This window comes from Saimiri boliviensis, chromosome 6 (genome assembly GCF_048565385.1).
Source record: "Saimiri boliviensis isolate mSaiBol1 chromosome 6, mSaiBol1.pri, whole genome shotgun sequence".
Lineage (NCBI taxonomy): Eukaryota > Metazoa > Chordata > Mammalia > Primates > Cebidae > Saimiri > Saimiri boliviensis.
In genome coordinates this window covers 124,579,160-124,602,654 of record NC_133454.1, presented here as the reverse complement: position 1 = coordinate 124,602,654, position 23,495 = coordinate 124,579,160, and the positions used below count along the sequence as shown (strand labels likewise).

The window sequence follows — 23,495 nt, the reverse complement described above, 5'->3', positions numbered from 1 at the left end:
CCAGGCTGACCAACATGGAGAAACCCCGTCTCTACTAAAAATACAAACATTAGCTGGGCATGGTGGCACATGACTGTAATCCCAGCTACCTGGGAGGCTGAGGCAGGAGAATCGCTTGAACCCGGGAGGTGGAGGTTGTGGTGAGCCAAGATTGTGCCATTGCACTCTGGGAAACAAGAGCAAAACTCTGTCTAAAAAAAAAAAAGAGAGAGAGAGAGAGAGCAAAACTTGGAACTTAAGCACAAACTTTGACAATAAATGGTTTATGCTGACCAGGGGTGACCCCTAGGGAGCCAAGCTAACAGGTTGGTTTTTTTTTATTTTTGATACAGGGTCTTGCTATGTCACCCCGGGCTGGAGTGCAATGATATGATTGTAGCTCGCTGCTAGCTTGAAGTCCTGGGCTCAAGCTATCCTCCTGCCTCAACCCCCAAAGTGCTAGGATTACAAGCATGAACTACCGGGCCCAGCTGCTAGATTTTTTAAAAAGAAAAATAAAAATCAGAAAACAGACATTCTAGGCTACACACTGCAAGAAAAATACACTTCACAAAGTTAATTCAGCCATCACTAAACCAAGAAAGAAACGGCCAACCAAACAGTAACAACATTGACTCCTAAGAGAGGACTGGCATCCAGAGTTTCTACAATGTATTATCTAAAATGTACATTTTAGCCGGGTACGGTGGCTCATGCCTGTAATCACAGCACTTTGAGAGGCCAAGGAAGGTGGATCACTTGAGGTTAGGAGACCAGCCTGGACAATATGGTGAAACCCCGTCTCCACTAAAAATACAAAAATTAGCCGGGCGTGGTGGTGTACGCCTGTATTCCCAGCTACACTGGAGGCTGAGGCAAGAGAATCACTTGAACCCGGGAGGCAGAGGATTGCAGTGAGCTGAGATCATGCTGCAGCACTCCAGCCTGGGCGACAGGGAAATCACTTTCACAACCAGTAGGATGCAGAAGATACTTTCCCAGTCTCCCATGAATCCTGAAGCATAGATTTTCATGCTACAGGAATAAAAAAGTTTCTTTCTTTCTTTTTTTTTTTTTTTTTGAGACGGAGTTTCACTCTTGTTACCCAGGCTGGAATGCAATGGCGCATCTCGGCTCAGCGCAACCTCCGCCTCCTGGGTTCAAGCAATTCTTCTGCCTCAGCCTCCCAAGTAGCTGGGATTACAGGCACGCGCCACCATGCCCAGCTAATTTTTGTATTTTTAGTAGAGACGGGGTTTCACCATGTTGACCAGAATGGTCTTGATCTCTTGACCCCGTAATCCACCCACCTTGGCCTCCCTAAGTGCTGGGATTACAGGCATGAGCCACCGCGCCCGGCAAAAAGTTTATTTCTTGTTGGCAAAAATATGTTGATTATAATGATTCTTATTTTGATGAATAAAGATGTGTTTGAGCCTAACTGTAATAATTTAAAATTCACATGTGAAACTGCAATTACTTTTGCAACCAACTATGGTAAAGTTCACACTGAAAAACAAACCTGCAACAATAGCAGGAAAATACTGGGAACAGCAATAACAACAAAGCAACAAACAACAGCCCAGCGTGGTGGCTCACGCCTGTAATCCAAGCACTTTGGAGGCCAAGTGGAGGGCGGATCGCCTGAGGTCGGGAGTTCAAGACCAGCCTGACCAAGATGGGGAAACCCCGTCTTTAAAAAAAAAAAAAAGAAAGAAAGAAAAGAAGAAGAAAAAAAAAAACAAGCAACAAACAAAAGAACTAGGAGGAAAGATTTGAGAGTCATCCTCCAAGGTGACCTCCAGCAATCCCTTCTTCCTGCTATTCATGGCCTTCTGGTGTCTACTCCCCCACTGAACCAGGGTTGGACCAACAGAACATGGCAGAAGTGATAATATGTCACTTCTGCTACCAGGGTTTAAAAATACTGAGGTGTAGCCGGGCGCGGTGGCTCAGGCCTGTAATCCTAGCACTTTGGGAGGCTGAGGCAGGCGGATCACCTGAGGTCAGGAGTTCAAGACCAGCCTGACCAATATGGTGAAACCCTGTCTTAAAAATTCTTTTTTAATTTAAAAAAAACTACTGAGGTTTCTATCTCAGGCCCTTTCTTGCTTCCCTGCCATGGATCATTTATTCTGAGGAAAATCATGATGTGAGCAGTCCTTTGTAGAGGCCCACGTGGGGAGGAACTAAGGACTGCCCACAGTCACATTGATGGCAGTGACCCCACAGAGCAGGCAGGAGCCAGGGACAAGCAGGAGCCCCACCCCTTCTGAGCAGACAGGGCAGGAGCTCCCTGGGTGCAGCTGCCACCGCCCTCTCAGGTACAGGATCCAGCATCTCTGCAGCCTGCACCCTCGAGGGTTGGGAAGGCCCCTACCCACTAGCTCGGGGGCATCTGCTCCTGCTGCCTGGCTTCTCTCCTCTCTGGTGCCTGCTCCAGTCTCGGAGTGGGGTAGGGACCAAGCCCACGGCCATGAATGGCAGCAGGAGGCGGCGGCCTGGTAAGGGCCTTCCTTCAGGCCAGGGAGGGGCTAAAGGCTAAGGACCCGGCTGCCAGTCCTCCTGCAGACCAGAGGGAGGACTTGTGGGGCCTTCTCTGGGCCACCCATGACCACCTATGGACCAACTGGCACACACTTCCTCCCCTCTGAGGTTCATAAAAGCCCTGGGCTCTGCCAGAGCAGGGCAGAGGGCAGCCAGAGGGTGAAGCAGACAGGGAGATAGAGAGACTACAGGTTGACCAGCTGCAGAGAGTAGTACCCTCTCCACTGAGAGCTGAGAGGCGCACCCTCTCCACTGACAGCTGTAGAGATGACCAACCAGCAGCAAGAAGCTACCCTCTGCTGAAAGGCTCAGAGACCTGCAGAGACATTCGAATGACTGGCCTGGGGAGAGGAGCCAGTCTGGTTCAAGACCAGCCTGGCCAACATGGCAAAACCCATCTCTACTAAAAATACAAAAATTAGCTGAACGTGGTGGCATGCATCTGTAAACTCAGCTACTTGGGAGGCTCCTCTTGAACCCAGGAGGTGGAGGTTGCAGTGAGTCAAGATCATGCCACTGCATTCCAGCCTGGGTGACAGAGCAAGGCTCTGTCTCAAAACAAACAAACAAACATACAAACAAAAAGTAACAGGATGGGTGCAATGGCTCACACCTCCTAGCACTTTGGGAGGCCAAGGCAGAAGGATTGCTTGAGGCCAGGAGTTCAAGAGCAACCTGGATAACATAGTGGAACCCTATCTGTATGGAAAAAAAAAAAAAGTAACATAACCATATTGAAGAGGGTAGGAAAGCAAATAACTACAATAAATAATTGTACAAAATAATATTTAACTACATATTGTAAGATGAAAGACAAAAAGAGCTGGACACACATATTGTACTCTACTACATTTGTTTTTCAGAGTGGTATGGGTTAGAAAATCTGGAACTATTTAATATGTATACTTGTATTGAGCAAGAAAGCAGCAAATTGACAATAAAGAGATCAGCTTTCTGAATATCAAAGCAGGAGTTACAAATAAGGAAGAGTGAGAATGAACCCTGTGGTGTTGGATTGAAATGGTTTTTTGTTTGTTTCTGAGACAGTCTTGCCCTGTCACCAGGCTGGAATGCAGTGGCATGATCTCAGCTCACTGCAATCTTTGCCTCCTGGGTTCAAGTGATTCTCCTGCCTCGACCTCCCAAGTAGCTGGGACTAGAGTTGCGCACCACCATGCCCAGATAATTTTTGTATTTTTAGTAGAGACGGGGTTTCACGATGTTGGTCAGGCTGGTGCCGAACTCCCAACCTCAGGTGATCCACCTGTGTCAGCCTCCCAGGGTGCTGGGATTACAGGTGTGTGCCACCATGCCAACCTGAAACGGTTTTATATATATATACACACAGATGGATAAATATGGAAATGAATAGATGTGCACATATGTATACATGTATTCCCTATACTACCCACTGAGAAGACGTAGAGGCATTGACACCCCAGTAGTATTGAGCACAATCAATACCCAGATCTTGGTGTTTAATTTCCATCTGGCTGGACAAGGTGGCTCATGTCTGTAATTCCAACACTTTGGGAGGCTAAGGCGGGAGGATCACTTGAGGTCAGCAGTTCGAGACCTGCCTGGCCAACATGGCAAAACCCTGTCTCTACTAAAAATCAAAAGTTAGCCAGGCGTGTTGGCATGCACCTGTAATCCTAGCTACTGAGGAGGCTGAGGCACAAGAATTGCTTGAACCTGGGAGGCAGAGGTTGCAGTAAGCTAAGATTGAGAGATTGCACCACTGCACTCCAGCCTGGGCAACAGAGCAAGACTCAGTTTAAAAAAAAAAAAAAATCCGTTCTGTAATAAAAGGACTAGACTCTTTGGAAAAATAGTTCATTTCAGGGATGGGGCAGAGATAATACAAGATGAGTCTGGAACATCACGTAGTGACAGAAAGTAAAGAAGTACTCAAAAAGTCCTGGGGACACTTCAAAAGAACACAAAAGTCTGCTTGAAGGAGCTCCCAAGGGCCAAATTGGATAATCTGAGCAACAAAATAAATAATGATAGCAATAAATTATTACCCTTAGAATAAAATAACTATCCATAAGTTTATACTGACATACGTAAATAATTGGGAGAGAAGAAACAACTCCGTACAGTAGAATGCCAATAAATAAATGTAGGAGAAGCAATGGAAATAGAAAATCACCATTGGACAAACACCACAGTAATAATTGTTGCAGGCATAAATCGTTCATTGGCGGATGCTAAAATTAGTGGGTGAAAGAATGAAGCGAGAGAAGATATTTGCATACACTCAAAGTGCACCTCACAACGTGTTTACTGATCACAGAGGGGGCTGTGGGTTGAATGTTTATGTTTGTGTACCCTCCAAAACTCATGTTGAAACTAATTGCCAGGCCGGGCACGGTGGCTCACCCCTGTAATCCTAGCACTTTGAGAGGCTGAGGCAGGTGGATCACGAGGTCAAGAGATTGAGACCATCCTGGTCAACATCGTGAAACCCCGTCTCTACTAAAAATACAAAAAATTAGCTGAGCATGGTGGCACGTGCCTGTAATCCCAACTACTCAGGAGGCTGAGGCAGGAGAATTGCCTGAACAGGCGGAGGCTGTGGTGAGCCGAGATCGCACCATTGCACTCCAGCCTGGGTAACAAGAGCGAAACTCCGTCTCAAAAAAAAAAAAAAAAAAAAAAAGAAAAGAAATAAACTAATTGCCAATGTGATAGTACCAAGACATGGGGCTTTTCTTTTCTTTTTCTTTTTCTTTTTTTTTTTTTTTTTTGAGACAGGGTCTTGCTGTCTCGCTCAGGCTGGAATGCTGTGGAGTGATCTTGGCTCACTGCAACCTCCACCTCCCAGGCTCAAGAGATCCTCCCATCTCAGCCTCCCGAGTAGCTGGGACCACAGACAAGTGCCACCATGCACAGCTAATGGGATAAACCTCTTATAAAAGAGGCTTTTGGGACCCCAGCTTGTGTGCAAAAATAATAATAATAATAAATAATAAAAAGAGGCGTCATGCACTGTTCTGCTCTTTTTTGCCCTTCTGTTCTTCTGCCATGTGAGGACACAGGGTTTGTCTTCTTTGGAGGACACAGTAACAAGGTGCCATCTTGGAAGCAGAGAGCAGCCAGAAACCAAACATGCCAGCACCTTAACGGTGGACTTCCAGCCGCCAGAACTGTAACAAATCAGTTTCTATTGTTTATAAATGACCCAGTCCTGGGTATTTTGTTATAGTAGGAGAAACAGACTAAGACAAAGGGGAGAAGAGCACATTGACAGTGAAGAAGCCTAATCAAAGTTAGTATCACCAGGATTACAAGGCTTATTAACATCACGTGCCATGAACTACAATGCCCTGAGAAGGGCACATTCGCTGCTCTAGTATTCTTGCTGAAAATCAGTAACTGCAGACTAAACATTACAAACATCCGATAAACACAAAATAATTGAGGGATGTTCCACAAAATAAGTGGCCAGTACTCTTCAAAAGTGGCAAATTCGTGAAAGAAGAAGAAACCAGAGGCCAGGTGCAGGGGCTCACACCTCTAATCCCAGCATTTTGGGAGGGCAAGGCAGGCAGATTGCTTGAACCCAGGAGTTTGAGACCAGCCTGGGCAACATGGCGAAACCCCATCTCTACAAAAAACACAAAAATTAGCCAAGTGTGGCAGCACGTGCCTGTAGTCCCAGTTACTTGGGAGGCTGAGGTAGGAGGATCACCTGAGATCAGGGAGGTTGAGGCTGCAGTGAGCTGTGATCAGGCCACTGCACTCCAGGCAGGGTGACAAAATGAGACCCTGTCTCAGAAATAAAGAAAGAAACCTGAGAAATTGTCCCAGAGTGGAAGGCAGCAAGGAGATATGATGCCTGTGGCAGCCAGCCTCCAAGGTGGTCCCTGAATGAACCTGGTACTTATGTAATTATCCTGTGGACCAATAGGATGTGGGGGAAACGCTGCAGTGTGGTTTCTGAGGCTAGGTCATAAAAAACTTCGCAGCTTCCTTATGTTCTCTGAGAAAACTTACTTTCTCTAAGAAACCTGTTACTTTCTCTGGAAAAGCCAGCTTCCTGTCATGGGGCAAGACTGTGGAGAAGGCAACACTCACTGTGGAGAAGACCGTGTGGCCTGAAACCGAGGCTGCTGCCATTGAGTGGGGCACCATCTTGCCTTTTTTTCTTTTTGAGACAGAATCTGTCTCTGTTGCCCTGGCTGGAGTGCAGTGGCACAATCTCGGCTCACTGTAACCTCCGACTCCCAGGTGCAAGTGATTATCCTGTCTCAGCCTCCCCAGTAGCTGGGACTATAGGCGTGGACCACCACGCCCAGTTAATTTTTATATTTTTAATAGAGACAGGGTTTTACTATGTTGGCCAGGATGGTCTCTATCTCTTGACTTCGTGATCTGCCTGCCTCAGCCTCCCAAAGTGCTGGGATTACAGGTGTGAGCCACTGAGCCTGGCTTTATGCCTGTATTAATTTAATACAAGTCGACCACCCCAATCTGAAAATCTAAAATCTAAACTGCTCCAAAATCCAAACTTTTTAGGTACTGACATGACACATGTAAAATTACTTTCAGGCTATGTGCATAAGGTGTATATGAAACATAAATGAATTATGTGTTTAGACTTGGGTTCATTCCCAAGAAATATCATTATATATGCAAGTATTCAAAAAAAAAAGTCTGAAACATATCTGGTCCCAAGCATTTCAGATGAGGGATACTCAACCTGTATACTCAAAAAGTTTGTAGAAAAATGGAATTAAAAGATAAAAATAAAAATATATAAAATTTGATTCTCAACATAACCTCTAATAAGTTTAAGACACTTTTGTAAGCAATGGTATCATTGGGTCCACCTCTTTAGAAACGAGGGTCCTGGGAATTTAACCAGGTCAATGCAGTTTTTTTTTTTTTTTTTTTGAGACGGAGTTTCGCTCTTGTTACCCAGGCTGGAGTGCAATGGCGCGATCTCGGCTCACCGCAACCTCCGCCTCCTGGGCTCAGGCAATTCTCCTGCCTCAGCCTCCTAAGTAGCTGGGATTACAGGTACGCACCACCATGCCCAGCTAACTTTTTGTATTTTTAGTAGAGACGGGGTTTCACCTTGTTGACCAGGATGGTCTCGATCTCTCGACCTTGTGATCCACCCGCCTCGGCCTCCCAAAGTGCTGGGATTACAGGCTTGAGCCACCGCGCCCGGCCCGGTCAATGCAGTTTTTTTATATTAACTAAAGAAAAATGGGTGCCCTTGGCTGGGCACAGTGGCTCACGCCTGTAATCCCAGCACTTTGGGAGGCCAAGGCAGGAGGATTACTTGAGGTTAGGAGTTCAAGACAAGCCTGGCCAACATGGTGAAACCCCATCTCTACTTAAAATACAAACCATTAGCTGGGTATGGTGGTGTGTATCTGTAGTCCCAGATATTCAGGATGCTGAGGCAGGAGAATCACTTGAACTGGGGAGGCAGAGGTTGCAGTGAGCCAAGATTGTGCCACTGCACTCCAGCATGGGCAACAGAGTGAAACTCCATCTCAGAAAAAAAAAAAAAAAGGAAAAGAATAATGGGTGCCCTTTAAAGATTTTTTAAGATTCAGAAACAAGGCTGGGTGCAGTGGCTCACGCCTATAATCCCAGCACTTTGTGAGGCCGAGGTGGGCAGATCACGAGGTCAAAAGATCAAGACCATCCTGGCCAACATGGTGAAACCCCATCTCTAGTTAAAATACAAAAATTAGCTGGGCCTGGGAGGCCGAGGCGGGTGGATCACAAGGTCAAGAGATCGAGACCATCCTGGTCAACAAGGTGAAACCCCGTCTCTACTAAAAATACAAAAAACTAGCTGGGCATGGTGGTGCGTGCCTGTAATCCCAGCTACTCAGGAGGCTGAGGCAGGAGAATTGCCTGAACCCAGGAGGTGGAGGTTGCAGTGAGCCGAGATCGTGCCATTGCACTCCAGCCTGGGTAACAAGAGCGAAACTCCATCTCAAAAAAAAAAAAAAAAAAAAAAAAAAAAAATTAGCTGGGCATGGTGGCAAGTGTCCGTACTTGGCACGTCCCAGCTACCTGGGAGGCTGAGGCAGGAGAATTGCTTGAATCCGGGAGGTGGAGGTTGCAGTGAGCCAAGGTTGCAGTGAACCAAGATTGCGCCACTGCACTCCAGCCTGGCAAAAGAGGAAAACTTTGTCTCAAAAAAAAATTAAGAAACAAAATTAAGTCAGAAGAAGCCAAATGAAGACTATACGGCAGTTGCCTAATGATTTCCTATTGAAACTCTCACAAAATTACCCTTATTTGGTGAGAGGAATGATCAGGGGCTTTGTCACTGTGGAAAAGGACTCTGGCGAAGCTTTCCTGGGTGTTTTTCTGCAAAAGCTTTGGCTACTCCAAACACTCTCTCTTTTTTCTTTTCTTTTCTTTTTTTTTTTGAGACGGAGTTTTGCTCTTGTTACCCAGGCTGGAGTGCAATGGTGCGATCTCGGCTCACTGCAACCTCTGCCTCCTGGGTTCAGGCAATTCTCCTGCCTCAGCCTCCTGAGTAGCTGGGATTACAGGCACGTGCCACCATGCCCAGATACTTTTTTGTAATTTTAGTAAATACAGGGTTTCACCATGTTGACCAGGATGGTCTCAAGCTCTTAATCTTGTGATCCACCTGCCTCGACCTCCCAAAGTGCTGGGATTACAGGCGTGAGCCACCTCGCCCGGCCCTAAAACTGATGTCTTATCCTTCTTAGTGGTGCAAACTAAATCCTGTTCAGACATTTTAAAAAATTGGTTTTTTGAGACAGAGTCTTACTCTGTTGCTCAAGGGTGGAATGCAGTAGCAGGATCTCAACTCACTGCAACCTCCACCTTCCAGATTCAAGCGATTCTCCTGCCTCAACCTCCTGAGTAGTTGGGATTACAAGCATAAGCCACCACTCCCAGCTAATTTTTGTATTTTTAGTAGAGACAAGGTTTCACCATGTTGGCCAGTAGTCTCAAACTCCTGACTTCAGGTGATCCACCCACCTTGGTCTCCCAAAGTGCTGGGATTACAGGCATGAGCCACTGTACCCAACCCAGACATTTAAAAAAGAAATTAATTTGTAATAGAGACAGGGTCTCACTTTGTTACCCAGGCTGATCTTGAACTCCTGGGATTAAGTGATGCTTCCACCTTGGCCTTTCAAAGTGCTGGGATTACAGGTGTGAGCCACCACACCCGGCCCAGGACATGTTATAACAACTTACTATTTGGGTACGAAAAAATTTTGAAATTGATGCATTGTTTTTTCATAAGATGCATTTTCCATGACCTTTTTGAAGACCCCTTTTATATTTAGATGTCTATAAAAATGAACAAGACCTTATAGAAAAACATAATGTACCAAAACTAAAAGAGAAATAGAAATCCTGATTAGTCTTATAACATTAAATAAATGGAATAAGTAGTGCTCGCTTCGGCAGCACATATATATACAATAAATTGAATAAGTAGACAAAGTCGTACCACAAAGAAAACTCCAGGTCTATATGGCTCCACCAGAAAGATCAACAAAACAACGAGAAAACAAATCATTCTATCTTGTATAAATTCTTCCAGAGTATTGAAAAACAGAGGGACCTCTCCTCCACATGTCATAAGGGTACTGTACTTGATGTGAAAACCTAATGGGGACTGCATGAGAAAGAAATATTGCAGGCTCATAAACACAGATGGAAAAATCCTAAGCAAATTCTTAGCAAAATAAATCTGGCAATATACATGAAGGGAACTGTGCCCAAGCTGGATTTGTTCTAAAAATACAAGATTAGAGATGAGAAAATTGACTAATCTGATTTACTCCCTTAACAGACTAGAGGAGAAAGCTGAACAATCTCAATGATTACAGAGAGTACATCTTGCCATGTGCAGTGAACCAGACTCCACAAGTCCTTATGGCACCATGTGGTAGGGACTTGTGGCAAGGAGCACCAGGAGAGGCAGTGACTGGGCAGAAAGTCTTTGGGGCCAGTTGTTGAGAAAGCAGCTAGAGTTTGGGAGTCTTATCTGGAATGTGTCAGCTTTGCACTAAATAAATAAAAATCACCCCATACTTTGTGGTTTAAATGAAGAAAACAATTTATTAAGTTATTATCTCGGCCAGGCGCAGTGGCTCACGTCTGTAATCCTAGCACTGTGGGAGGCCGAGGTGGGTGGATCACCAGAGGTCAGGAGTTCAAGACCATCCTAGCCAATATGGTAAAACTCGATCTTTTTTATTTTTTTTTTGAGACAGAGTTTCACTCTTGTTACCCAGGCTGGAGTGCAATGGCGTGATCTCGGCTCACCACAACCTCTGCCTCCTGGGTTCAGGCAATTCTCCTGCCTCAGCCTCCTGAGTAGCTGGGACTACAGGCACGTGCCACCATGTCCAGCTAATTTTTTGTATTTTTAGTAGAGACAGGGTTTCACCATGTTGACCAGGATGGTCTCAATCTCTTGACCTCGTGATCCACCCGCCTCAGCCTCCCAAAATGCTGGGATTACAGGCTTGAGCCACCGCGCCCAGCCAAAACCCCATCTTAAAAAAAAAAAAAAAGAAAAAGAAAAAAAGTTATTATCCCACAGTTTCTTTTCTTTTCTTTTCTTTTCTTTTTTTGGGACAGAATTTCACTCTTGTCACCCAGGCTGGAGTGCAATCACGCAATCTCAGCTCACTGCAACCTCTGCTTCCCATGTTCAAGTGATTCTCCTGCCTCAGCCTCCTGAGTAATTGGGATTAGAGGTGCCCACTACTATGCCTGGCTGATTTTTATATTTTTAGTAGAGATGGGGTTTCACCATGTTGGCCAGGCTGATCTCGAACTCCTGACCTCAGGTGATCCACCCGCCTCAGCCTCCCAAAGTGCTGGGATTACAGGCATGAGCTGCTGTACCCAGCCCCGCTTATCTCACAGTTTCCGTATGTCAAGAATTTGGGAGCATTAACTTGGAGGTTCTACCTCACAGTCTCTTATAAGGTTTGCAGTCAAGATGCTGGCCAGGGCTACTATCTTCTGAGGGCTTGTGTGGGGCTGGAGGATCGCCTTTCCAGGAGGCTCACTTACAGGCTGTTGGTTGGGAGGCCTCAGCTCCTTACCGTGTGGACCTGTCCACAGGGCTGCTGAGTGTCTCGTGACACAGCAGCTGTCTTCCCCCAGAGCAAGACATACAAGAGACAGTGCAGGCAGAAAGCCAAAATGTGTTTGTGCCAGGTCTCCTAAGCCTCTCCCCATCACTTTCATTGATCCTATTCTTTAGAAGTGAGTCACCAAGTCCAATTTACATTCACGGGGAGGGGAAGCAGGCTCCATGTCTTGAAAGGAGGAGTATCTAGAACGCATGGACATTCCTAAAACCACGTCTCCTGCGAGACTCAAGCCCTGGTTGAACCCATCCATCCACCTACTTGGTGCCTGTACTGGAAGAAGAAATCAGATAAACAGAGGACTGTTTCACTTTCAACTCAGGCACAAAACTCTTCAGGCGTTCCCTGGCAATCACACTGCAGATATCTAGAAACTGCATTTCCACTTTTTTCTTTACAAAAATGTCATTCAGAATCACAATTCCACCTTCTAAGCAACTAATCACACCCTATTTTCTCTCTGCAAACCTCCAACATACTTTCTTTCCCTTTTTCTTTTTCTTTTTTTGCTTTGAGACAGGGTTTCACTGTTACCGAGGCTGTTTAATGCAGTGCCTTGATCTCTGCTCACTGCAACCTCTGCTTCCCGTGCTCAAGCCATCCTCCCACCTCAGCCTCCTGAATAACTTGGACCACAGGTACACGCCACCACGCCCAGCTAATTTTTTATAGAGACAGCGTTTCGCCATTTGCCCAGGCTGGTCTCGAACTCCTGGGCTCAAGCAATCCACCCACCTCGGCCTCCCAAAATGCTGGGATTACAGGTGTGAGCCTCTGTGCTCAGCCTCCTTCCCTTTTTCTTCTCTTCAATCTTACCTGAATCTGCACCTGTACACTCTTTCTCTACCTCCTCTCCTACTAGAATAGAAGAGCGATCTTTCTCCTCCTTTCTTTTTAATTTTTTTTATACAGACGGGGTCTCACTATGTTGCCCAGGCTAGTCTTGAACTCCTGGGCTCAAGTGATCCTCCTGCCTCAGCTTCCCAAAGTGCTAGAATTACAGGTATAAGCCACCGAGCCCGACTTCTCTCTTCCTTTCCAAGCTTCTGGGTCCTCCTCGTCTGCCTGCTCTCCCTCTTCTTTTTTTTTTTTTTGAGATGGAGTTTCACTCGTTACCCAGGCTGGAGTGCAATGGCGTGATCTCAGCTCACCGCAACCTCTGCCTCCTGGGTTCAGGCATTTCTCCTGCCTCAGCCTCCTGAGTAGCTGCGATTACAGGCACGTGCCACATACCAGCTAATTTTTTTGTATTTTTAGTAGAGACAGGGTTTCACCATGTTGACCAGGATGGTCTCAATCTCTTGACCTCGTGATCCACCCTCCTCGGCCTCCCAAAGTGCTAGGTTACAGGCTTGAGCCACCGCACCCGGCTGCCTGCTCTCCCTTCTTGATTTCTCAAAATCATCACTTCTCTCTCTCTTTTTTTTTTTTTTTTTTTTTTTTTTTTTTTTAAGATGAGGTTTCACCATGTTGGTCAGGCTGGTCTTGAACTCCCGACCTCAGGTGATCCGCCTGCCTTGGCCTCCAAAGTGCTTGGATTACAGGCATGAGCCACCACGCCCGGCCAGTCATCACTTCTCTATGTGCTTCCTGGTTTATTATTTGTCTTTAATATTCAGTAAGTCCTTTATGAGGGAAAGGACTTTTGTCTATTTCATTCGCTAGTACATTCACTACACTTAGAACAAGACCTGGTTCAAGGTGAGCACTGGATAAATATTTGGGTGAATAATCGAGCGAATGAATGAGAAGATGGGTCTCCACCCATTCTAGCTGGAAGGCAAAATGAGGAAGCAGGAGGAGCAAGTGTGAGCGGTAGAAGAAAAGGTGTGTGCCCTGGATATCCTGCATTGGGCAACAGTCTCGTGAGGGCAGCTGCCTTTTTGCTCACCCCGGAATCCCAGCACCCAGCCCTGCACCTGGCACATAAGGTCTGTGTGCCAATTGCCCAGGTGCCAGCTGATTGCCCAAACTGCACCTTAATGCCCCATCCCCTTTCTTTGTACTAGATTTGGGTGATCTGTGCTGCCCTTGGATGTCCCTAGCCTGCCCCTCTATCCTCCTTTGCTTTCTCAGATGCCCAGGCCAGCCTGAGTTGAGTCCTAATGTGGCCTCACTGCCTGGCTGCCCACCTGCTGCAGAGGGAAGAGACATCAGCTTCCTGTCCCTGCTCTGTCTTCTGAGGACACCCAGACTCGAGACAACTGCCTAGGGTGGCAGCCTGCCAATGGGTCCGAGGTGGCTGTCCCTGGCTTTGCACAGAAACTGTTGGGAATGACTCAGCCCCCAGGAGCTGCTTTGATAGGAGGAAGTCACCACTCACTGGAGGCACCATGCAGTGGCAGGGAAGTAGACACAGTGCCTCCCGGCCACACTCCAGCAGAGTGACTCTTAGCCTCTCCCAACATCTGTTTTATTTTTCTTTCTTTCTGCAAACTCAAGAACATCTGTTTTCTCATTAATAAAATGGCTAGTTGCCATGGGGATTGAAAATGGACCTATTACAAACATCGGGGGTGAGAGCAGGGCCATGAGACCACCCTGTCTGGGCTTAAATCTCTCTCTCTGTCTTTTTTTTTTTTTTTTTTTTTTTTTTTTTGAGACAGAATCTTGCTCTGTTACCCAGGCTGGAGTGCAGTGGTGCAATCTTGGCTCACTGCAACCTCCGCCTCCTGGGTTCAAGCAATTCTCCTGCTTCCGCCTCCAGAGTTGTTGGGATTACAGGCACCCACCCCTGATGCCCAGCTAATTTTTGTGTTTTTAGTAGAGACGGGGTTTTACCATGTTGGCCAGGCTGGTCTCAAACTCCTAACCTCAGGTGATCCACCTGCCTTGGCCTCTCAAAGTGCTGGGATTATAGGTGTGAGCCACTGCACCCAGCTTGGGCTTTCAATCTTGACTTGGTCTTTCCCTATTAGCTATGCAAACCTCAGGCAAGTTGCTTAATCTCTCTGAGCCTCAGTTTCTTCATCTATGAAACGGATATAATAACAGTGCCTGACTCATAGGATTGACATGAAGGTTAACACTGTAACTGGCCAACAGGTGGGCTGTGTGAATTATTCAAACTATTGCAGCATGTAAGTAGTAGTTATTTTTATTATTCTCAGTCCTGCCCTGAAGGATGTCACAGACACAGAAGTGATTGATGAGGCCGGGTGTGGTGGCTCATGCCTGTAATCCTAGCACTTTGGGAGGCCGAGGCGGTGGATCACCTGAGGTTAGGAGTTCGAGACCAGCCTGGCCAACATAGTGAAACCCTGTCTCTACTAAAAATACAAAAATTAACTGGGCATGGCGGTGGGTATCTGTAATCCCAGCTACTCAGGAGGCTGAGGCAGGAGAATTGCTTGAACCTGGGAGGTGGAAGTTGCAGTGAGCCAAGATCACATCATTGCACTCCAGCCTGGTCAACAAGAGTGAGACTCTCTAAAAAAAAAAAAAAAAAATGCGTGATGAGGATTTGTCGGGGTCAGGGGGCAGGCTGGAAGCAGATCATGCAGAAATCCAAATGCCCCCGTAGAAAGGTCCTTATCAGATTAACAAGCCCTTACATAAGCAGAACATAAAGATTAGTTAAATTTTTTTTTTCTTTTTTGAGATGGAGTTTATCCAGGCTGGAGTGCAATGGCGTGATCTCCGCTCACCGCAACCTCTGCCTCCTGGGTTCAGGCAATTCTCCTGCCTCAGCCTCCTGAGTATCTGGGATTACAGGCACGCGCCACCATGCCCAGCTAATTTTTTGTATTTTTAGTAGAGACGGGGTATCACCATGTTGACCAGGATGGTTTCGATCTCTTGACCTCGTGATCCACCCACCTCGGCATCCCAAAGTGCTGGGATTACAGGCGTGAGCCACTGTGCCTGGCAAAATTTTTTAAATTTAAAAATAAAGATTAGCAAACCCATGCTGGTCACTGAGCAGCTGTCCCAGCCTCCTCCCAGCTGGCTGCCTGGACCACAAAGGCTGGAACAGTTAAAAAAATAAAAATAAAAAAGGCCGTGCGCGGTGGCTCAAGCCTGTAATCCCAGCACTTTGGGAGGCCGAGGCAGGTGGATCACGAGGTCAAGAGATCGAGACCATCCTGGTCAATATGGTGAAACCCCATCTCTTCTAAAAATACAAAAAACTAGCTGGGCATGGTGGCGCGTGCCTGTAATGCCAGCTACTCAGGAGGCTGAGGCAGGAGAATTGCCTGAACCCAGGAGGCGGAGGTTGCGGTGAGCCGAGATCGCGCCATTGCACTCCAGCCTGGGTAACAAGAGCGAAACTCCGTCTCAAAACAAAAACAAAAACAAAAACAAAAACAAAAACAAAACAAACAAAAAGCATGAGTTCTCTCTTTTTTTTTAATTGAGACAGAGTTTTGCTCTCCACAATCCCCACCTCCCAGGTTCAAGCAATTCTCCTGCCTCAGCCTCCTGAGTAGCTGGGATTACAGGCATGTGCCACTGAGCCCAGCTGATTTTGTATTTTTAGTAGAGAAGGGTTTCTCCATGTTGGTCAGGCTGGTCTCAGACTCCCATCCTCAGGTGATCTGTCCCCTCAGCTTCCCAAAGTGCTGGAATTGCAGGCGTGAGCCACTGTGCCTGGCTTCCTTCCACAGTTTCAATCATGTGAGAATTAACATTTGGAACCAAGTGGAGTTGGGGAAGACAGGTAGCAGCCCTCAGGCACTCCTGCTGTTGTGGCTCCAGCAGGGATAGCGAGGCTGGGCCCACTGCACTGTGGAGCTTTCCAGATTCCGGGATTGCAGTTAGTTTCCCACTTGAGCAGCTGAGTATTCAGTGCCTGTGATATGCCACTCCAAGTAAATGAGCAGGGGCCCTTCCCAGAAAAATTATGTATAACAATTCCAGCAGAGATGATTTCTCATCCTTGAAGCTGCTAGACTCTGAGTCCCTGATCCAGAGTTCATCACTCTAGATCTGTCAGGCCCAACACAATTCACGTATCCAACCATTGAACGATCCATCATCCACTCAGCCAATCTTTTTTTTTTTGAGACGGAGTTTCGCTCTTGTTACCCAGGCTGGAGTGCAATGGCGCGATCTCGGCTCACCGCAACCTCCGCCTCCTGGGTTCAGGCAATTCTCCTTCCTCAGCCTCCTGAGTAGCTGGGATTACAGGCATGCGCCACCATGCCCAGCTAATTCTTTGTATTTTTAGTAGAGACAGGGTTTCACCATGTTGATCAGGATGGTCTCGATCTCTTGACCTCGTGATCCACCTGCCTCGGCCTCCCAAAGTGCTGGGATTACAGGCTTGAGCCACCGCGCCCGGCCAATCTTTTTTTTTTTTGAGACTGAGTCTCACTCTGTTGCCCAGGCTGGAGTGCAGTGGCACAATCTCAGCTCACTGCAACCTCCACTTCCTGGATTCAAGTGATTCTGCCTCAGCCTCCAGAGTAGCTGGGATTACAAGTATGTGTCACCATACTCAGCTATTTTTGTATTTTTAGTAGAGATGGGGTTTCACCATATTGGTCAGGCTGTTCTCAAACTCCTGACCTCAGGTGATCCACCTTGGCCTCCCAAAGTGCTGAGATTAGAGGGGTGAGCCACCCCACTCAGCCCAATCATTTGTTGATTCACTTCTTCAACATTCCCTGAGTTCTTATGCTATAGCAGGCCCTGGACCTGGGGCCGAGAACAGGGAGTCAAATTAGATTAGGGCTGTGAAGCAAGCCACTCTCAAACCTGGAGGTTTATGACAAAAACAATCATTTATTTTCCTACCATTTTGCAGTTTCGGCAAGGCCTTGTGGGAACAGCTCTTCTCATGCCTCTACCTCCATCCTTGGAGCTGGACGATCCTTCGAAGTTGGTGCACTCCAATGGCGGCTGTCAAGTTGATCCTGGCTAGAGCTATTTATTTATTTATTTATACTGCCCCAGCCAAGTGGCTAGAGATTTTTACTCCCTATTTTTTTTTATTTTTAAACTTTATTTCCTCTCAGGGGTACGCTGTTCCTGAAGGTACTGCAACGCTAGGTGGATGTGTGGAGTGGGTGAGACAAGCTCCATCTCTTAGTTCCAAAAATGTCGTGGACCGTCCGGGACAGGTAGGCACGTCTGCCTGGGGGTCTCTCGACCTGCAAGAGGGTCCCAATACCTGGAAGAGGGAGTGTGCCTGGGAAAATAATAAAGACAGAGAGAGAGAAAGCGAGGCGTCTGGAGGGCTGATAGGCTGTGCCTAAACAGCAAATTTTATTTTTCAAAGGCCAGGAATAAATACACTTTCTTGGCTCTGGTTTACGTCATAGTAAGAGGAATGTAAATGTATGCCTCACATGGCCTATACAATAGAGAAGTCAAATACACAATGGTTGCAAGACAAAATGTAAATGTATACCTTACATGGCCTATACAATTGAAGAGTCAGATACACAATCAGTGGTTGTAAAAAGTAACAGAATTTCCTGTGATCACAAAGCTTGTTTACATCCAGACATTATTCCTCCTGGCTGCAGGTATCTCTGGTTTGATCTTGTTTTAGAACTGAGATGTGAAAAGGTTTTCTGGTTTTGCTTATCAGAATATCTTTTAACCGGATTCTCCTTTGTCTAGTCGTAACTCAACTTAACTCAATTTCCCCATTCAGGAATCTCTGAGTCAGGAATCAAAGCCATCCCTTATGGTGGCATTTTGCTTTGCAAATATTGACAGTTAAACCATTATCTAGGGTACAAGGCAGTCTGGTAAGTAAGGTTTAAGGATTATTCTTAAAGTCATAAAAAGGTTAAAAGCAGGAACCGGTTGCCGGTAGGGGGTCACTCGGTCTAGCAGCAACGCATAGTTTTAGGCCCAAATGATATTGTGGTTGATATTAGAAACTGATCATTCATCTTTCTTCCTATATTTCCGGATAGCTCGACTGCCTCCAGTAGGAAACTGTGTTTGGGATCAAACTCACCGTATAGTGAGACTCACGCCTTTTAGGGGTCTCACACGGGAGTGTTCCCCACACAAAAATCCATTTAATATTGTGTCCTCAAATAGAGGACATGTCAGATATTAAACTGATAAGAACATATACAGATACTACGCTTGATCTTACCCAAAAGACTGAGAATGGAGCTTTGATTTTCTTCCACACGGGCCTCCCCACAGGACTGGTTGGGCTTCCTCACAGCATGGTAGCTGAATTCCAAGAGAAGAAAACAGAAGCTCCTAGTTCTGTCTTAAAGGGTAAGCCCAGAATTGGCACAGCATCATTTCCACCATATTCTACTGGTTCAAAGCAAGTCATAGGCCAAAGCCAGAATTAAGGGGGTGGAGAAGTAAACCCTATCTTTTTACGAGGGAAGGGATAGGAATTTATGAGCATTTATAATCCACAAACCTAACTAGGAGTACAATTTTATGCTGCTTGGATTGAGGAGTTGACTGATTGGTTGGATAATTGACTGTTTGGGTTTGATTGACACAATCTAAGGATTCTTTCTCATTGTATCTTGTTTCCGCATGGTGGGCCTTTGCTGGAGTAACTCACACTGCAGAAAAGTGGCCTTGTCCCGCTTTCTCTCACTCACTCCTCCCAAGAAGTAGAGAAGGCCGGGTGCGGTGGCTCAAGCCTGTAATCCCAGCACTTTGGGAGGCTGAGGTGGGTGGATCACGAGGTCAAAAGATCGAGACCATCCTGGTCAACATGGTGAAACCCCGTCTCTACTAAAAACACAAAAAATTAGCTGGGCATGGTGGCGCGTGCCTGTAATCCCAGCTACTCAGGAGGCTGAGGCAGGAGAATTGCCTGAACCCAGGAGGCGGAGGTTGCGGTGAGCCGAGATTGCGCCATTGCACTCCAGCTTGGGTAACAAGAACGAAACTCCGTCTCAAACAAAAAAAAAAAAAAAAAAAAGGAAGTTGAGAAGAGACTTTTCTTGGTGAAGTTGTTAGGAGAAACTAGGTATGGGACCCAGAGTGAGGTCAGAGGCAGCTCTCAATTCTGGAGTTGGGGCTGGGACACCAGACCAAATTGAGGACTTGCTAAAACGCTGATGTGGGTGGAGGCAGCTTTCCATAAGACACACCCACCCGTGTGACATGTCAGTTTACCATTGCCATGGCAACACCTGGAAATTACTGTCCCTTTCCATGTTAATGACCTAATGACTCAGAAGTTACCATCTCATTTCTAGAAATTTCTGCATAATCTGCTCCTTAATTTGCATATAATAACAAGTGGGTATAAATATGACTGTGGAACTGCCTCTGAGCTGCTACTCAGGGTAGCCGCGGTCTGCAAGGAGGTGCATCTGCTGCTGCTTTGCACTGCCACTTCAATAAAGTCACTGTCTAGGCGGGGCACGGTGGCTCACGCCTGTAATTCCAGCACGTTGGGAGGTCAAGGTGGGCAGATCACGAGGTCAAGAGATTGAGACCATCCTGGCCAACATGGTGAAACCCCGTCTCTACTAAAAATACAAAAATTAGCTGGGCACGGTGGCACGCACCTGTGGTCCCAGCTACTCAGGAGGCTGAGGCGGAAGAATCACTTGAACCCAGGAGGTGGAGGTTGCAGTGAGCCGAGATCATGCCACTGCACTCCAGCCTGGCAACACAGCAAGACTCCGTCTCAAAAAAAAAAAAAAAAAAGTTGCTGTCTAACAGCACTGGCTCACCCTTGAATTCCTTCCTGGACAACACCAAGAACCCTCCCCGGCTAACCTCCAATTTGGGGGCTTGCCTACCCTACATCAAAAGGAGAAGAAACCTTTGGGAGCAGAGTGGAAAAGTCTGTCCAACTCAGGGAAGGGTACAGGGACTTCAGGTGGTATTTTCTCAACAACTCTATTGGTTGCAAAAGAAACAGTTTTATTTCTATCTTCTGTTCCTCAGATGGTATAAACTTGGGCAGGGAAGGGCAGGGTATTATGTTGTATGCCCTATAAAAACCTTGCTCTATGCTGGGTGCAGTGGCTCACAACTGTAATCCCAGCACTTTGAGAGGCCAAGGCGGGCTGATCATGAGGTCAGAAGTTCAAGACCAGCCTGGCCAACACAGTGAAATCTCCGTCTCTACCAAAAATACAAAAATTAGCCTGGCATGATGGCGTGTGCCTGTAGTTTCAGCTACTCGGGAAGCTGAAGCAAGAGAATCGCTTGAACCCAGGAGGCTGAGGTTGCAGTGAGCCAAGATCATGCTGCTGCACTCCAGCATGGGCAAGAGAGTGAGACTTCGTCTCAAAAAAAAAAAAAAAAAAAAACATCTTGCTCTAAATCTGTCACATACTTGGTGCTCAATAAAAACATGCTAAATGTTAATTAAAAGAATGTTGACATCAGGTGCGAGAGGTTTTCTTGCTCTAGGGAGATTTTTCAGGCAATCACTATGTCAACAGACATAGGTGTTTCCCTTTCTTCATATGTTGAAGATTGGGGATCCAAACTTACTTGGAAAGCTAGAGGCACCATTTGTCCCCATTGGAATGGCAGGTTTTGCAGCAATTGTTGCATATGGATTATATAGACTGAAGAGCACTAAAATGTCCCTTCGTCTGATCCACATGTGTGCGGCAGCCCAAGGCTTTGTTGCAGGAGCAGTGACCATTGGTATGGGCTATTCCATGTGTCGGGAATTCTGGGCAAAACCTAAGCCTTAGAAGAGGAGATACTGGCCGGGCGCGGTGGCTCAGGCCTGTAATCCAAGCACTTTGGGAGGCCGAGGCGGGTGGATCACGAGGTCGAGAGATCGAGACCATCCTGGTCAACGTGGTGAAACCCTGTCTCTACCAAAAATACAAAAAACTAGCTGGGCATGGTGGCGTGTGCCTGTAGTCCTAGCTACTCAGGAGGCTGAGGCAGGAGAATTGCCTGAACCCAGGAGGCGGAGGTTGCGGTGAGCCGAGATCGCGCCATTGCACTCCAGCCTGGGTAACAAGAGCGACACTCTGTCTCAAAAAAAAAAAAAAAAAAAAAAAAAAAGAAGAGGAGATACTGTCTTGGTCTTGTTGGTGGAGCTCACTTTAGTTAAACATCTCATTATTGAAGTTACATATTCTTTTGGAAAAGAAACTATTTGAGTGGGTTTAGATGGCAACACAGCATTTTGAATATTGGCTTCCTTTCTTGCAGGCTTCATTTGCCCAGTGACTAAATTACTGGTGACTAGTTTACTAGCTAGGTCACTCAAGGAAATCAAGTTAGCATAAAAGAAACATGTCACCTAAATAAATGAACTTGATGGTGTTGAAATGTCCACCTTCTTAAACTGTTAAGATAGCCAGGCGCGGTGGCTCACGCCTGTAATCCCAGCACTTTGGGAGGCCGAGGTGGGTGGATCACGAGGTCAAGAGATCGAGACCATCCTGGTCAACATGGTGAAACCCCGTCTCTACTAAAAATACAAAGAATTAGCTGGGCATGGTGGCGCGTGCCTGTAATCCCAGCTACTCAGGAGGCTGAGGAAGGAGAATTGCCTGAACCCAGGAGGCGGAGGTTGCGGTGAGCCGAGATCGCGCCATTGCACTCCAGCCTGGGTAACAAGAGCGAAACTCTGTCTCAAAAAAAAAAAAAAAACAGTTAAGATGAACTTAGTTCTAAAGAAGATAACAGGCTAACCCTGAAGTACTCCCAGTTTGCTGCAGAATCTCACGTTTTGGATGTTAATATAAGAGTCCTGGCTGGGCACAGTGGCTCCTGCCTGTAAACCTAGCCAAGGCGTGTGGATCACAAGGTCAAGAGATTGAGATCATCCTGACCAACATGGTGAAACTCTGTCTCTACTAAAAATACGAAAATTAGCTGGACATGATAGTGCACACCTGTAGTCCCAGCTACTTAGGAGTCTGAGGCAGGAGAATTGCTTGAACCCGGGACGTGGAGGTTGCAGGAAGCCCAGATCGCGCCACTGCACTCCAGTCTGGCGACAGAGTAAGACTGTCCCACAAAAAAAAATTTTTACTTTTATCTTTTTTTTTAATACCTTGTTACTTATTCTTGTGAACACTGTCACATAAAAAAGTCCTATTTGCCCTAGTTAATTTAACTTTTTCTGCCTGTCTTGTGGATGGGCTGGCTCTTTTAGAACTCTGTCCAAAAAGTGCATGGAATATAACTTGTAAAGCTTCCCACAACGGAAAATGTGTGTGTGTGTGTGTGTGTGTGTGTGTGTGTGTGTGTGTGTGTGTTTAAACCAAATCTAGAAAGCTTACAATAGAGTTGCATAGCAGCAGTATCTATTAAAGAATCACAATTGTAAACATAAGAATAATTTATAGCCGGGCATGGTGGCTCACGCCTGTAATCCCAGCAATTTGGGAGGCTGAGGTGGGTGGATCACTTGAGGTCAGGAGTTCGAGACTAGCCTGATCAATATGGTGAAACCCCATCTTTATAAAAAAAAAAAAAAAAGAATAATTTTGCTGCTGTAATATTTGAAAAATTTTAAATGTTTTCTTGAAATAGAAATATGTATTTAGCATTTATGCAAAGGTAAATAAACACTTTTTAAAGTGCACATTGCTTATATTTTCCATAAGAATTATAAACACTAAACTGAACAAATTACCTATAATGGAACTGATTAATGACTTACAGGCAAGCTGGTTTGGCCAAACAGTATACCCAAACTTTTATAAACTAGAGAATGTTATTACACTTGTGAAATCCTCTTGTCTAACCTGAATTTACATTCCATGGTGATAACATGGTATATGTACTGTTATTAAAGTAAGTGACCATGTCAAAAAAAAAAAAAAAGAATGTCGACATCAATTCTGACAGGACAGGAATTTGGACAATGTAGCCTTTACTCATTCATTCTTCCACGAATTCATTCATTCAGCAGATAGTCAAATACCCTGCAATTAGCTTATGCGTCTCTCCACTATG

The 23,495-nt window shown here is 46.1% G+C and overlaps 2 pseudogenes; one reads left to right on the top strand and one right to left on the bottom strand.

The window, feature by feature from the left end:
- Positions 1-18,615: 18,615 nt before the first annotated feature.
- On the bottom strand, positions 18,616-18,740 carry LOC120364880 (U2 spliceosomal RNA; annotated as a pseudogene).
- Positions 18,741-20,981: 2,241 nt separating this feature from the next.
- Positions 20,982-21,274, top strand: LOC101034459 (HIG1 domain family member 1A, mitochondrial pseudogene; annotated as a pseudogene).
- Positions 21,275-23,495: the final 2,221 nt, after the last annotated feature.